This window comes from Gymnoscopelus microlampas (genome assembly GCF_963454915.1).
Source record: "Gymnoscopelus microlampas genome assembly, chromosome: 14".
NCBI lineage: Eukaryota > Metazoa > Chordata > Actinopteri > Myctophiformes > Myctophidae > Gymnoscopelus > Gymnoscopelus microlampas.
The window spans coordinates 7,349,839-7,366,026 of NC_139951.1; the positions used below are offsets into that span (position 1 = coordinate 7,349,839).

The 16,188-nt window shown below is 41.8% G+C and overlaps 1 pseudogene across 1 annotated transcript; it reads right to left on the reverse strand.

The window, feature by feature from the left end:
- Positions 1–3,210: 3,210 nt before the first annotated feature.
- Positions 3,211–15,780, reverse strand: LOC311060785 (myosin heavy chain, fast skeletal muscle-like; annotated as a pseudogene). Its single transcript has 32 exons — positions 15,574–15,780; positions 15,341–15,484; positions 14,920–15,076; positions 14,766–14,793; positions 14,573–14,675; positions 14,380–14,472; positions 14,233–14,296; positions 13,893–13,991; positions 13,703–13,806; positions 12,782–12,920; positions 11,847–11,965; positions 10,834–10,983; positions 10,574–10,744; positions 10,081–10,384; positions 9,599–9,663; positions 9,251–9,338; positions 8,971–9,088; positions 8,761–8,884; positions 8,531–8,667; positions 8,121–8,380; positions 7,712–7,950; positions 7,154–7,330; positions 6,916–7,061; positions 6,746–6,836; positions 6,050–6,439; positions 5,221–5,347; positions 4,972–5,090; positions 4,685–4,881; positions 4,063–4,246; positions 3,759–3,924; positions 3,508–3,632; positions 3,211–3,403 (listed from the first exon to the last, which is right to left on the reverse strand). The product of its transcript is annotated as a myosin heavy chain, fast skeletal muscle-like (transcript).
- Positions 15,781–16,188: the final 408 nt, after the last annotated feature.

A 16,188-nucleotide genomic window follows, 5' to 3' on the forward strand; every position in this document is an offset into this window, starting at 1 on the left:
GATCAAGACAGTGGTGGCGGAGATTAGCTGGTCACAGACGGACGGACACACGGACGGACGGACACAAGGACGGACGGACGGACGGACGGACGGACGGACGGACGGACGGACGGACGGGGTGGAAAACATACTCTCTCGCCATGCCTTTCGGCCTGGCGGAGACAATCCTGATTGGCTAAAATTGTCTTCCAAAGTCTGCAGGATTGGTTCATTTCGAACAAAATGCCTCAAATCATGAACGCAGCATGCGATTTTCGTCAAATTTTCCACGTAGATTCCCACTTGAAATGCCACTTGAAAACGTTCTAATCAGCCTCATGGTGGCGCTATAACAGGCCAATTCACGTTTTTAGCTATAACTGCACCGATCTGCGTGAAACTTTGCACGCACACTCCCTAGAGGCCAAGGAAAAACATTTGCCCTGCATTTCTCACGTATGCCTTTTAGAGCGCCACCAGGAGACTGACTTTTGTAAAACACATGTTTTGCTCTTACTGCTTCAGATTCTGTCCAAAAATCACGCAAATCGGTACACAGTATCTCTATAGTCATGTGATCAAGATGGATGTGTCCGATATTTCATATTCCATCCTACTTGGCTAACATTGGCTTCCAAAGTTTGCAGGATAGGTCCGTTTTGAACAAAATTCCTCAAATAGTGAACGCAGTGTGCGATTTCCGTGAAATTTTGCACGCACATTCCGGCCGAGGAAGAAATGCCACCCTTTTCACATTGGCCTGTAATAGCGCCAGCAGCAGGTCTAATTTAGCAAACCACATTTTTGGAACAAAATGCCTCAAATCATGAATGCAGTGTCCGATTGCCGTGCAAGAAGAAATGGCACCCTTTTCACATTGGCCTATTATAGCGTCACCAGGAGGCCACAATAATCTACCTGACCTGGCGGAGACTTGTGCTCTGAGGAGCACTTTTTCTAGTTTTTTTTTTTTTACTTTTCAATGGGTTTACAAAATAGTATATAGCGGACATGTGAGTTGGAACAAGAATAATCTGGAAAAACCTGACAATAAAAGTGATTGACGAGACAATGAAACAAAATGATTTTGTTGCAATCTTTATTAAATACATTGGGTCATATTTTATGACTTTTTATGGTGACTTGAATTGGAGAACTTATTCAGCAGCATCTTTTCCCTGTAAAAATAGAAATATACAATTAGATATTCAACACTAATCTTTAGTTAAATCTTAGTTAAAGATAATCATCTTAATAAACCTTCATATTGCACATGTATTTACCTTGGCGTCACGACCTTTAGCTCTCATCTTGTTAACCTGGGATTCAGCAATGTCAGCACGCTCTTCAGCCTCCTCCAGCTCATTCTGAACCTTTCTACACTTGGACAGGTGAGTGTTGGCTGCTTCCTCCTACAATATGATAGAGATGGTTCAAAGTCTCAATATTTGAAAAGAGCATCTTGCAATTATAGTCCAAACAAGACAATTTCAGGAAATTGTAAAGTGTGGTTGTTGCTAATACAATGGCCCATGTAGCATGTACATGAGTGCCTTGGGACCACATGAATGAGCATGGACTGGTTCTCATTGGAACGGCACGATCATGGCTGTGTTCTTGTTCTTGTTTGGCACTCCCGAGCGAAAAGTCGCAGCTTGGAGGAAACAAACTCTATTGCTTTCTGTAGTCCACTTTGGACATTTTACCATTTTGCCTGAAACACACAGCCTGCGTCTGCAGTGTGTGCATTGTTGTGGAACAGCTTGCCTTTCTTTACAGCACCCGTGTTACAGTAAAAGCTTCCCCGTGGTGCGGATGCCATACCATACCGCAGAGGCACAGCAATCTAGAGATTCCATGTGCCGCTCGTGGAAAGCAGTGAGATGGACACTGAAACATGCTCTGATGTTAATTCATCACCATGTATATTTGTCTTACCGCTTCCTCAGCTTGTCTCTTGTAGCCCTTCACCTTCATCTGCAGCTTGTCTACCAGATCCTGAAGCCTGCCAAGATTCTTCTTGTCCTCTTCAGTCTAAAGTCAGAGTGAATTCATAACGTGCATAGTTGTAAGCTCATGCAATCTATTAATTTTGTCAGAGGCATGATGGTCATTAAAGTGAACATGGTATACAGTACCTGGTATGTCAGCTCCTTCACTCTCCTCTCGTACTTGCGGACACCTTTAATAGCGTCTGCTCCGCCTCTCTGTGCACCTTCAACCTCTCCCTCCAGCTCACGCACCTTCACAATTGAATTATACATTATGAGGTTATGTCTTCTTATGTCATCATCTATAGACTATAAGCTGTGTTGAAGTAAACTACATCTTACCCTGCCCTCCAGTTTCTGGAGCTGCTTCTTGCCTCCCTTCATAGCCAGGTTCTCAGCCTCATCTAAACGGTGCTGCAGGTCCTTGACTGTGACCTCCAGGTTCTTCTTCATCCTCTCCAGGTGAGAACTAGTGTCCTGCTCCTTCTTCAACTCCTCGGCCATCATGGCAGCCTGGAAAGTCATGTTTGCATTGTATTGTATGTTAATATGAAGCATGACATGATAATATCTAATAGATAAGGATAGGGCATCCTAACGTACATCAGTGATGGCTTTCTTGGCCTTCTCCTCAGCATTCCTTGCTTCTTGAACAGTGTCGTCCACTTCACCTTGGACCTGGATCAGGTCAGCCTCAATCTTCTTCTTGGTGTTCAAAAGGCTTGTGTTCTAAAAATAAAGATTCAGTTGAACAATGTAAGTAAGCATGATGTAAATATTTATTTAATTCTGAATATTGTTTTTTCCCCCTTTTTTTCCACTTACCTGAGAATGCAACAGTCCAGCGCGCTCACTAGCATCTACTAGTTCTTGCTCAGCCACTTTGCGGCCTCTCTCTGTCTGTTCCAGAGCCACTCTCAACTCCTCAATCTCAGCAATCATGAGGCCATTCCTACGCTCCACCATGGCACCTTGCTCCTTCACATCTTCTGCACCTCTGACAGCATCGTCGAGATGCAGTTGGGCATCCTAAAATAAATCACATTTGAGGTGAGAGAGACATCAGAATGTGACTTGTTCAGTGCAGTTCCATTGTTTGTATGTGTCTAACTAATGTTTTGCACCTTAAGCTGGCCTTGGACGTTCCTCAGCTGCTTCTGGGCCTCAGCAGCCTGGCGGTTGGCGTGGCTCAGCTGAACCTCCATCTCGTTCAGGTCTCCCTCCATCTTCTTTTTGATTCTCAGGGCATCGTTTCTGCTCCTGACCTCAGAGTCCAGAGTGCCCTGCATGGAGTCAATCACTCTCTGGCTGTTCCTCTTGATCTGTTCCATCTCTTCATCCTTCTCTGCCAGCTTCCTGTCGACCTCACCCTTGATCTGGTTGAGCTCCAGCTGTACACGAAGAATCTTGGACTCCTCATGCTCCAGAGTACCCTAAAATGTAAGGATCAAAATGTAACATCATATACAGCTACACTGTTTGAATATAAAACTCATTGAAATACATCTAAGATATAGACAATTGATCAAAGTTTTACCTCAGCTTCCTCCAGGGCTGTCTGGATCTCTGCCTTCTCTGTCTCTGTCTGTTTCTTGGATTTCTCCAGCTCATGGATGCTCTTTCCAGTCTCACCAATCTGTTCAGTCAGGTCTGAGATCTCCTCTGCAGTTGATTGGAAATAATGAATGAGAACTTTCCAAGTTGTAGCCTGATCCACAACTGATCTTGAACATTTAATGATGTTTTTTTCTCACTGTTATTAAAAAAAGGATGTAGAGGAAGACTCACGTTGCAGGTTCTTATTCTCACGCTTCATGGTCTCCAGTTGGTCCAGAGACTCCTCATAGGAGTTCTTCAACTTAAACATCTCAGTGCTGAGAGAACGAGCCTCTTTCTGAGCTCCTTCCAGTTCTGCCTGACCCTCTTCATGCTTCTGCTTCCATTCTGCCAAGACCTGCACAGCATTTGTAATAAAATACGTCATTTACCCCACTTTAAGGACCTGCACATGATTTGCAATGAATTGCGTAATTTACCCAACTTTAAGGAGGCAAGAATTATTTTTGTTTCAAAATAATGAGTGTCAAAGCACCTTATCGAAGTTCCTCTGTTTCTTGTCAAGGTTGGCAGCCAGACCATTGGCCCTCTCCACATCAATCATGAGGTCTTCCACTTCACCCTGGAGTCTCTGTTTGGTTTTCTCCAGAGAGGCGCACTTGGAATTCACAGCCTCGATTTGCTCTTCAGCCTCCTGAAGACGCTGGGCTAGCTTCTTCCTGTTGATCAGTGTTGAATGGAATCAAATTAATGCGGGCAATATTTTGCATAGTGAGTGGTGCCTGACAGTGTAAAAAATTGGTTCTCAAAGTGGGGTCCAGAGACCCCAGGAGTCCTTGGGGAGATCCAGGGGGTCCCCAGCAAAAGTAGTTAATGTGGCATAAAAATCATTTTAACCACTTCATCCATTTATATATTGGCTATTCAAAAATAGCAGATCTCGTGCCACACTGTGAGCTTGTACATCTGCTATTTTCATGGAAAATGGAAATCTTTAAATAATTTTGAATTTATTTGAATATAAATGTTAAATGTCTGGGGGTCCCTGACACAAAACCTTTCTAGAGGGTGGTCCGCGGCCAAATATATGAATACATTTTGGGGTCCTTCACACCAAAAAGTTTGAGAAACACTTGTTTACAACACTGATGACTTACTTAGCTTCCTCCAGCTCCTCAGTGCGTTGGACAGCATCAGTCTCATACTTGCTCCTCCACTGACACACCTCTGCGTTGGCCTTGGACATTCCACGCTGCAGCTCCGCCTTGGCTTCCTGTTCCTCCTCAAACTGCTCCCTCAGAAGGTCACAGTCATGGCGAGCTGATTGCACAGCATGAGCAAGGGCATTCTTTGCCTGTCAATAGAAAATGGACAACATAATGTCAGCTGAATGAAATTACAAAAAATATATAAAACTGTTATAAACTATAAATCTGTTCCTCACCTTAACCTCCTCTTCATTGAGTCTCTTCAACTCCTCAATCTGCTGGGTGAAGGCCTGCTTGCCTCTGGTGAGCTGTGAGACCAGAGCTTCTTTCTCCTCCAGTTGACGACCAAACTCACCTAATTGTAAATTTGAAACAAATTATCAAAGTCCCAGGATAACTGTTGATCAAAGCATCATCTCTAATTATTTGCTCAAGTACCATCGACCAACCATGTAGACAAAGTAGACTTTAAGATGAACATTTACCGTTCTCTGTCAACAGTCTTGCTCTCTGAGCTCCAACATCATTGATCTGGCGAACGTTCTCATCACTCTTGGCCTTGATTTCACTAAGTTGGTCCTCAAGGGTGCGGCACATCTTCTCAAGATTTCCCTGTAAATGAACATTGGACATATTAAATCATTCTTTTTTTCTGATTGGTTCATTGCTTTCATTTGAACAGTAAAGCCACTTGATGCAGTCTGTCATTCATTCCTCCTGTTTATAACTGGAGATGTTTTTTATCTACATAGCCTTACTTAACCACTTAAACCCCATATGGTTGAGCGGAGTCCCTCAGGTCTTTTCCGTTTTCTGTTATTGTTGGGAAAGCTTTTGCTGAAAATAGCCGAACGACAAGCTCACAAAGCGACGCATTCCCAAAATACGGATAATGGGCTTTAAGTGGTTAAGAAATTGCCTAATTATCTTAACAATGTGTTAACATTTAGAGTTTGCAATTAAAAACATTATTTGGTTTTAAACGTTCCCACAGTTAAATCTGAGCTGGTTAAGACTGCCTTTCACTAGTACTATACCCCACTTGTGGAACTATTTTTAAATTGGAGAATTTCGTTTAACTCGCTTGATTTAAACAGTTTGTGAGAAATACAATAAATAGATCTGTTTGTACTTGCATTCTTTGAATATCTGAGATGTCTGTTATCTTGTCATTTATTTTGTTTAATGTTATGCTATGTTTACTGTAATCAGGGCGTCATTGGAAAAGAGAGCTTGCCCTTAATTGACGTTTCTGAGTAAATAAAGGCAATATTAATCTCAATAATGATATTATGTAAAGGTATTCCATCATACCTTTGCCTTAGCAACAGCCTCCATGTTGCTGGACAGGTCATCGATCTCCATCTTGTATTCACTCTTCTCCTTCTCCAGTTTCTGCTTGACTCTCTGGAGGTTGTCGATCTGTTCACCCAGTTCAGCCACGCTGTCAGCCTGTTTCTTACGGAGAGCAGAGGCAGTCGCTTCATGCTGCAGGGTGGACTCTTCAAGGTCACGACGCAGCTTCTGGAACTCAGCCTCACGCTTCTTATTCATCTCAATCTGAGCAGCGGTGGCTCCTCCAGCCTCCTCAAGCCTCTCACTGATCTCCTCAAGTTCCCTGGAGAGATCAGCTCTCTGCTTCTCCACCTTGGCACGAGCGGCACGCTCTGCCTCGATCTCTTCTTCCAGTTCTTCAATACGAGCCTTTCAAATGAATGATGTTAGATTAACATCTGAAAGTAATAATTCACTCTTACTTATTATTAATGATTTTTTTTTTTTTAAAGATTTTTTTTGGGGGCTTTTATTGCTTTATTTGGAGAGGGACAGAGAAAGTAGTCTGACAGGAAATGGGGAGAGAGATGGGGGAAGACACGCAGCAAAGGCCGTCGGGAACGGGACGCGAACCCGCGGCACGCTGTCTGTTAAGGGATTTCAACCAAGGGTGCCTAGACCGCGACGCCACGGCCTAGGCCATTATGAATGATTTTTAAACAAAATTAAAAATACCTGGAGTTCTTTGATCTTCTTCTGTAGCTGAGCCCCCATAGATTGTTCATCCTCAATCTTACTCAGAAGCTGGCTTACTTCAAAGTCCTTCCTGTGGAACACATCATATTTTAGTGTCATTCTGCAGGTGGTTTCTCTCCATGACATTTCATATTGTTGGTCCACATTACTTCTTTATCTTCTCATCAGACTGCTGCTTGTCATTTTCCAGGTCCATTATGGATTCCTGGGCCAGTTTCAGATCACCCTCCAGCTTTCTCTTGGTTCTCTCCAGGTCCATGCGGAGCTTCTTCTCTTGCTCCAGAGAACCTTCCAGCTGCACAATTATAAATTATTCGTACATCATCATTCAGTGGAACAATAAACATAATGTGTTCCAAACAGCCGATTCACTTTGGTAAAACTCACATCGTCAACTTGCTGCTCCAGCTTGGTCTTGGCCTTGGTCAGAGTGTTAACTTTGTCTTCCTCTGCCTGCAGGTCATCCAGGGTCTGCTGATGTGCCTCTTGGAGGGCCTTTTTCTCCTTGGTCAGCTTAGCAAGTCCCTCATCCTGAGAGGCCATCTCCTCAGTCAGGTTCTTCACCTAAATGAACCCAACATAGACAGTGTTAATAAGTCCTTCATCCTGAGAGGCCATCTCCTCGGTCAGGTTCTTCACCTGATATATGTAGAAAATAATTTGTTGTCATGGAATAGATAATTATTGCACTTGGTCTCTGTTGGGCAGAAACCTCACGTGTCCAAAACAGTTACTTGTCAGGATTCACATCCAAAAAGAGCAAAAGTATCAGATCGACAAGCTTGCAGATCTACTACTTTTTGTTGTGTGTGTTGCACTGTACGATGATCAAGTGGGGCGTTAATTTACGAAAAACACAAAAGGTTTTAAATATGGAGATAGGAGATTTCTTCCCAAGCAACGACTACTAACTTGATAAAACCCCAGAGAGTGTATAATCTATACCTTGTTTTCAGTGGCGTGCTTCTCCTTCTCCACTTTGGCCAAGGTGAGCTCCAGGTCATCAATGTCCTTCTTGAGCTCAGAGCATTCATCCTCCAGCTTCCTCTTCTTGGCGGTCAGTTCAGCGTTGATCTCCTCCTCGTCCTCCAGTCTCTCAGTCGTCTCTTTGAGCTTTGCCTCCAACTGGATCTTACTTTTAATAAGACCCTCACATCTCTCCTCAGCATCATTCAATGCTTCATCTCCCTTGTGGTCAATGAAAAAAACACAAAAGCATGTCAGTATTTGTTCTGGTCAAGATGTACTTTAGCAGTTGCCTGTTAAGGGGTACAGACTCATAGGGAGCAAAGTGTGAGAAATTACAGCTTTGAGATCTGAAGGAGGGAATTGTAAAATGTCCAGTGTAGCCTACTTACTGATGATGCTGCCACTACAAGGTTATTTCTCTCCTGTATCAGAGCCACCATCTTCTCCTCTAGTTCCTTCTTCTTGGCCAGGGCAGTAGACAGGTCAGTCGTCATCTTCTCGTAGTTCTCCTTCATGGCAGCCAGTTCCTTCTCAGTCTCAGCGCTCTGCAGGAGAGGCTTGATCTTGTAGTAGACCTTCATCCATGGCCAGTGTTTCACAGCGACGAACGAGCGGAGGTTGAATTGGATGGTGTAAGCGGCCTCTCTGTGGAAAAAGTGTGTCATGATTGTGGACAGTGATGGAAGAAGTAAACGCTTTTATTATAGTGATTTGATACTATAACACAATAGTATTGAACAATAAGTGTACTTACAAATGATAGTAAATATCGAATAAATTATGTTTTCAAAGTACCTGAGAGCCATCATCTTAACAAACTCCTTCCTCATGAGGTAAGCTCGTGCGAGAGCCTGAGTCATGGTGACCAGAGCAAACAGCTTTTCATCTCGCATCTCCTCCAGCGTACCCAGTAGACCAGCTTTGAAGAACACCTGAACACAATATTACAAACACTGTAACTAAACTGTAAAATCAACTTTTAGTCCTCTCTTTATAATGTTAAACCAGGTTTACAGTGTGTTTACCTTGGTGTGTCCAAACTTGTACTCATCAACCGGAACATCAATGGACCCAAGCAGCTTCTCAGAGGCTTTTTTGTTGTCCATGAACGCGCCATCGGGACATGCGCTGGCATTCAGTACTTTGTACCTGTTTTGCAGAAGTTCATGGTTATTTTTGCGTGCCTCCCGTTAATGGGTTTGGAACTAAAAGCTGCTGGAAAAAGGAATGAATACCTCTGCTTGAAGTCAGCATATGGGATTCTGCTTGGGAAGCCCTTTCTACAGATTCTGATGCCCTCCAGCACACCGTTACACCTTAGCTGATGGATGACCAGGAAATTCTCCATGAGGCCTGTAAAGACATTTCTCCATTATTATTAGGACAAAATAGTTACACACTGGCCAAGTGTCATTAAATGACCACCTCACAATCATTGTTTACATTTGTATTTTCTGGCATCTTGGACTCGTTAGGAATCATATATTCTTCTTTTCTGTAATTTTATGTGTTTACCTGGAGTCTTGGACTCGTTGGGAATCAGGCAACGCACAAAGTGAGGATGAGTGCTCCTCAAGTTGGTCATCAGCATCCCCAAGTTCGCCTAATGAGACATAAAAGAGACAAGTAGGATTATTATTATTAGTACAACGTTCTCCTTTAGATACTAGTTACTTTACAGATTTAGATTGTCCTAAAACATACATTAACCACTTAAACCCTATTTTATACTATAGCCATTCAAAGATAGCTGATCTACAAGCTCACAACTTGTGATACAGAAATTGCTTAATTCCAACATGAAAAGACGTACCTATTTCGTACATGGATATAATGTTTATAATAATTAATATATATTCTTACCCTGAAAGCACTAGACACAGTCTGCATGGAACCACCCTTCTTCTTGCCTCCCTTCTTTGTGTTATCTATTCATTAGAAACATCAAATCAAAGTGTATTTATACAGCAAATTTTCAACGACCAAAGTCAAACCAAAATCCTGGACAAGAACAAATGAAAAAACGTCCCAATGTCCATGATGAAAAGGGAGACGAGAGGAATGTATAGAGGGGACAAGAGCTTCAGAGTGCAGGTACATGTGGGCAGGCAGGGAAAGGGGCTGAGAGGGGGTTCTGTCACAGTCACAGACTTAGCCTGACTTGTCTACTATAGGTCTTGTATTTCTGTGTTATAATCTTGTTCTAGTTTTCATGGTGCTACTGTATGTCCATGTCTCCCAAGCTGTATCTCATGTGTAATCAGTCCTCATGTGTATATTAGTCTTGTTCCCCAGTCAGTCCTTGTCGAGTCATTGTTTGGTGTCACAGAGATTAATAAACATACCTTCAGGCTCAGGTGGGGGATAGAACACAGCCAGCAGTTTAACTGAAGACTTCTGGAACAGCTGAATGACAGAGTCGTTCAGGGGGTCCTTGTTCTTCTCAAGCCAGCCTGTGATGCTGTAGTCCACTGTTCCAGCGTAGTGGACCAGGGAGAAGTGGGCCTCACCCTTGCCTTTGGCAGGTTTGGGCTTCTCAAAGGCCTTGTTCTTCCCCAGATGCTGGTCAAGCAACTTTTCAGCGAAAGATTTGTCCGAAGACTTTGGGAACATGCACTGCTCTTCAAGGATGGAGAAGATGCCCAAGGGCTTTGTAAAGGAGACAAAAGAGAAAATGACAAAAACAATATTAATATCATGTCCATTAAAGCACAAAATAATAGTATACCCTCTCAATGAGCTCATTGCAGACAGCCAAGTCCATGATAACATAATAATAATAATAGTATAGTACCTTCTCAATGAGCTCAATGCAGACAGTCAAGTCCATGTACATACCTTCTCAATGAGCTCAATGCAGATAGCCAGGTCCATGCCGAAGTCAATGAGATCCCAGGGGATGCCTTCTTTTTTGTACTCTTCTTGTTCCAGAACAAACATGGTGTGGTTGAAAAACTGTTGCAGTTTCTCATTGGTGAAGTTGATGCACAGCTGCTCCAGGGTGTTGAACTGTGAGTGGAAATATCATTAGCCCAATCTCTTTTGTGTTATTGTGACAAAATAATTTGTCTCCCACTTAAAAAAAAGTCCATGCTTACATCAAAGATTTCAAAACCAGCAATGTCCAGCACACCAATGTAGAAGTTTCTCTGCTGCTTGGTGTCCAGCATCTCGTTGATCCTAATGACCATCCAGAAGAACTCCTTCTCATAGAGGGACTTGGCCAAGGCACCGACTGAGTTCATTACCTAAGGACATAGGTGTGAATTACACAATTTACAATTAAGAATTCAGGCATTTAGCAGACACTCTTAATCCAAAACGATTTACAGTAAGCAAGGAAAACACGAGGTAATACATCAAATGCATAGCAATCTAGGATCATAGGTAAACCAAGAACCATCATCAGTCTAAACAGTATAATATCAACAAAACAAAAAGATCTGTAGGCTACATTGAAACTATACACACTGTAGGATGCCAGGTCTACAAATGAACCAGGCATCTGTCTACATAACATGCTATCTAAATGACATTTTAGCCTTTGCATAAGCCTGCAAGGTCGTCAAGGCTAGGGCAAGTGATATGGGCGAAGGTGAAGTCTTCAGAGGTGAGTCTTCAGAGGTGAGATTACGGCAAAAGATTGGAAGTGAGTCTGCAGTTCTAACTGCAATGGGGAGTTCGTTCCACAGTTTGGAAGCTAGAAGATTCTGTCCCGGGTGTTTTAGGGAAGGTTCTGATCTGACAGCTTCCCCGTGTTAGCTGATCTGAGTGGGGTTGTATGGTTGGATACACAATGTGTAGTGTTTTTTCTTCTTCTTTTTTTACTACTAAACTACTACTACTACTACTACTACTACTACTAAATAATAAATAATAATGTCTTGCATGGAACTGCACGTTTCTGCAGAGTGGTATATTTTGTATGCTCTTCATATACTAAATAAATAAACATAAATTAATTTGAACAATGTTGGAGGATCATTTTATCTACAGAAGCTGATTTGAGACACAACTCAAAAAGATGTTAAGAGTTCTTATGGCATGCTGTGTTGAATATATTGTAAGGTGTGTATGAAATCAGAACATGAAAATAATGTCATTTACTCACCTGTGGCACAGTTTGTCCCTTAGTGACATACTCGTTTCCGACTTTCACTCTGGGGTAGCAATACGCCTTAAGCATCTCTGCTGAGTTTACACCCAGCAGGTAGCCAATCTTGTCAGCCTCTGAAATGTTCATACAATTTGCAATTTAGGCATTTAGCAGACACTCTTAATCCAGAGAGCGATTTACAGTAAGCAAGGTAAACACAAGTTAATACGTCAAATGCATAGATAGTAATCTAGGATCATAGGTAAATCCAAATAATCATTTGTCTAAACTGTATAATATTTGTATTTTATTATTATTTTTCTTCTCCACGATTTTTGTAACCAATTTTTGTCACCCAGTGCCAATTGCCTAAACTGTAATCCTGGACACTACTCTCCCTCTGCCAGTTTGGGGAGAGCCTCGAACTGAGCTCATGCTTTCTTCAATGAGTGAGCATGCCACTTCTTATCACCTGACAGTGGGGAGTTTCCCCGGTAGGATGTAGCATGTGGAAGGAACACGTTATTCCAACAAGTTCCTTCCCCCTCCATCAGGCGCCCCCGCTTACCAGGGGGAGGCAGTATAGAGACCAGATTACTGAATGTTTTTTGTGAGGGTAACTACCCTAGGGGACACGGGGAGAACATGCAAACTCCACACAGAAAGGCCCTTTCGTCAACCCCACCCTAGGGTATGGGCGCTGATGACGTGGTGGAGAGAACACGCCCCCAGCGCCCACTGCAGGAATCGAACCCAGGACCTTCTAGCTGTGAGGCGACAGCGCAACCAACTGTGCCACCGTGCCACCGTAAATACCTTAGTTAATTTAGAATATAAGTAAATACAATACTTGTGACAAAGTATGCATTACTTTCATTCCTTAGTTGAAGATGCAACTCACCCTCCGTGATAATGATACATAATAATAATAATAATAAAGATCAGCTCACCCTCTGTGCCGTCAGGTTCTGCCTGTTCTTCACGCTGCTTCTGTTTGAACTTCATGACACCATGATGCATCACTGCACCGGTGAACTTGTAGATCATCTGTTTTTCCTCACCGTTGAAGCCCAGGATGTCAATAGCCTCCTGATGTCGATAAGTAGAGATGTATTCAAAAGATTAAGATTAAGCATTAGATGAACAAACATCATTTAAAACTGTGTACAACTCAACATTTAAACTAGAAAAAGTGCTCCTCGGAGCACAGGTCTCCGCCAGGTCAGGTACGTTTTTCAGGCTTCCTGGTGGCGCTATAACAGGCCCATGTGAAAAAATTGGCGCAGAAATGGCATCCAGTGAGTGTGTGTGCACAGTTTCGGAGTGACCAGGGCAACGGTGCCGGAAATTAGCTGCTAACACACAGACAGGACGGACACACACACACACACACACGCGGATGGACGGACGGACGGACGGACTCTCTCGCCATGCCTTTCGGCCTGGCGGAGACAATAAACAACATACAGTATAAGTGTACAGTATACATGGTATCTGCACATTTCTAAAGTGACAATTTAAGGACATTTAAGCCCTATAAAATAAACAAATTGAAATAAAAAAATAAGACCATTACTGCGTCAAAAGTAATCAACAAACTATACTATACAAATTGTCAAACATTGACCAAATTGTCGAATATTACCTAAGAAAGAGGTAAAGAATGTGAAAACATGTAGAACGTGTGGAACCGAGTCAAACTAAATGTAATGCCTCAACTTCTACAATTCTTATGCTTGTTTTTTTGTTTGCTTCTTTTGGGTGTCACAGCCTGAAAACTTTGAGAACCACTGTTTATAACATACATTTTGCAGAGCAACTGATTGCATTAGCACAGTGAGTATTAGAAAGTTAAAATAATGTTCACTGACATCAGTGGCGTCCAGCTCCGCTTTGTCATCAATGCTGGCCACAGTGATCACACCCATGCTGATCAAAGGGAAGTCGTATGGGTTGGAGGAGATCAGACACATTTCTTAAAAGGGATTAAAAAAGGGTTAACATGTTTTGTTTTTATTCATTAATTTATGTTCTCACTGCATCATCAGTAATTCCACTTACCAATAATCTCAGGTTTGTGGTTGGTCATCATCTGGAAAAAGATGTGGTAACCTCTCTCTGCAGCAAGTTGGTAGGTCACTCTGGACTTCTCCAGGAGATCTATATGGGTTGTAAATAATAATAATAAGGGTAATAATAATAATAATAATAATAATAATAATAATAATAATAATAATAATAGTAATGATAATAATCTATTGGGTTGTACATAACTCATAATAATATTATTATTATTATTATTATTATTTATTATTATTATCTATATGGGTTGTACATAACTCAAAATGTAATCCTCACATTAACACATATATAATATATCATCTGTTAACTTCATACTTACATGTCTCAATATCAGCACTGGCCAGTTTACCCGTTGTGCCAAAATGGATTCTGATGAATTTACCCTGTTTGATATACAACAATTAGTTTCATCTACGTTGTGGAATTATTGCAGGTTTTCTCATAAAATGTCATTATTTATACTTACAAAGCGAGAGGAGTTGTCATTCCTCACAGTCTTGGCATTACCATAGGACTCCAGCAAGGGATTGGCTGCAATAATCTGATCCTCCAGTGACCCCTAGAATGTTTTCGCCCAATATAAAATTTGGTCAGAATTATTTTAAATTGAATTGCTATATTGCATATAAATGCTTTATGTTCAAAACCTGTACAAATACCTTGATTTTACCGGCCGCCGCTTTTTCTCCACCAGAACTAGCTGTTGCAAAGTACTGGATGACACGCTTGGTGTTCACAGTCTTTCCAGCACCGGATTCTCCACTGGTTATAAATGCATACATTCAGAGAAATGCAGTTAGTGAATTTGTGTACAATGTTGCTTTTTTAATGCCTATTAGATGGGAAACTTACGTGATCAGTACAGACTGGTTCTCTTTATCTGTAAAATGGAAAGCAAACTTTTAGTCATGGATACAGCACAAAACCATTATATATATATATATATATATATATATATATATATATATATATATTTGTTTTTTACATTGTCCTGACTAGTACGTACCCATCAGCATGAACTGATAAGCGTTGTCAGAGACAGAGAAGATGTGGGGTGGAGCCTCAATACGCTTCTTGCCTCTGTAGGCATTTACAACCTCCTGGTCGTACACTGGGAGCCACTTGTAGGGGTTCACAGTTGCACAAAACAAGCCAGAGTAGGTCTGAAGGGGAGAAGAGAGAGAACATTAACATCATACAACATAGCACTGACCATGCCACATATCTGGGACAACGGATCACTAAAGCTGGGATTACAGTCACGAGTTGCAAGTGGCATCAACTAATGAGCAAGTTAAACCATGAGTTTGTTTGAATCTGTCCTTCTATGGATTTCACTTGATAATATAGCGTGTGCTCTGTATTTTTCTTTCTTTGCTATCGACAGGTGCAATACTGTACTGTTCTCAGCATGTAGAAAACCTTACATAGATCATCCATGCTGCATAACGCTCTTTGAGGTTATACAGGACAGTGGCTTCAGTGAGGTGGGTCATCATGGCCATATCCTCAATTTTGTCATACTTGGGAGGGTTCATAGGGGTGACATCAGCCTCCTTTGCAACTCTTTCCTAAAAATAAAAACACAACTTTAGAATGTCTTGCAATTATAGTTGTACTGTGCCACTATTTTATTTCAGATCTACCTCTACCTACGTACCTCCTTCGTCTCGAGCGTTTCTATGGTGATTTGTGCACCGTCCTTCTTTAGGATTTTACACTTGACGTACAGCTCCTTAACATCAGTCACAAATGCTGCAGATTTGGCATCAAATGGCGCACTTTGAGCTGCCATTCTCTCCTTCTCTGGCTTACGGAGGTAAATGGCGGCCGGGCCATACTGCTCCATCTCTGCGTCCGTACTCATGGTTGCGGCTTTCTGTAGACAGACAAATAGATGGTGTTGATGCCTTTGGCAGACTTGAGATCTGAGCAGATACTTGTAGGACTATTATGATGGTTATAGCTTAGTGTAGGTTTAATAGAAAAAATATGAACACTCACTTTTCCCCTACCAGTAGCAGTGAAACCTTGTGTGCTACCCCTAAGTGTGAAAGAAACACATCATTTTAGGACATTAACATGAGTTGAATGATTCAATACAATTCATATTCATGAATTAAATTAGATTATATGAATCCTAATGTTCATTCTTGCCACACACCACTGCATACGTTCTTATTAGTTCCACATCTGAAAACAGTGATCCATTTCAATATTATTAGTTTTATTACATGCAATGAAATGAAATGATGCTTGCCCATTCAGTTCTTTT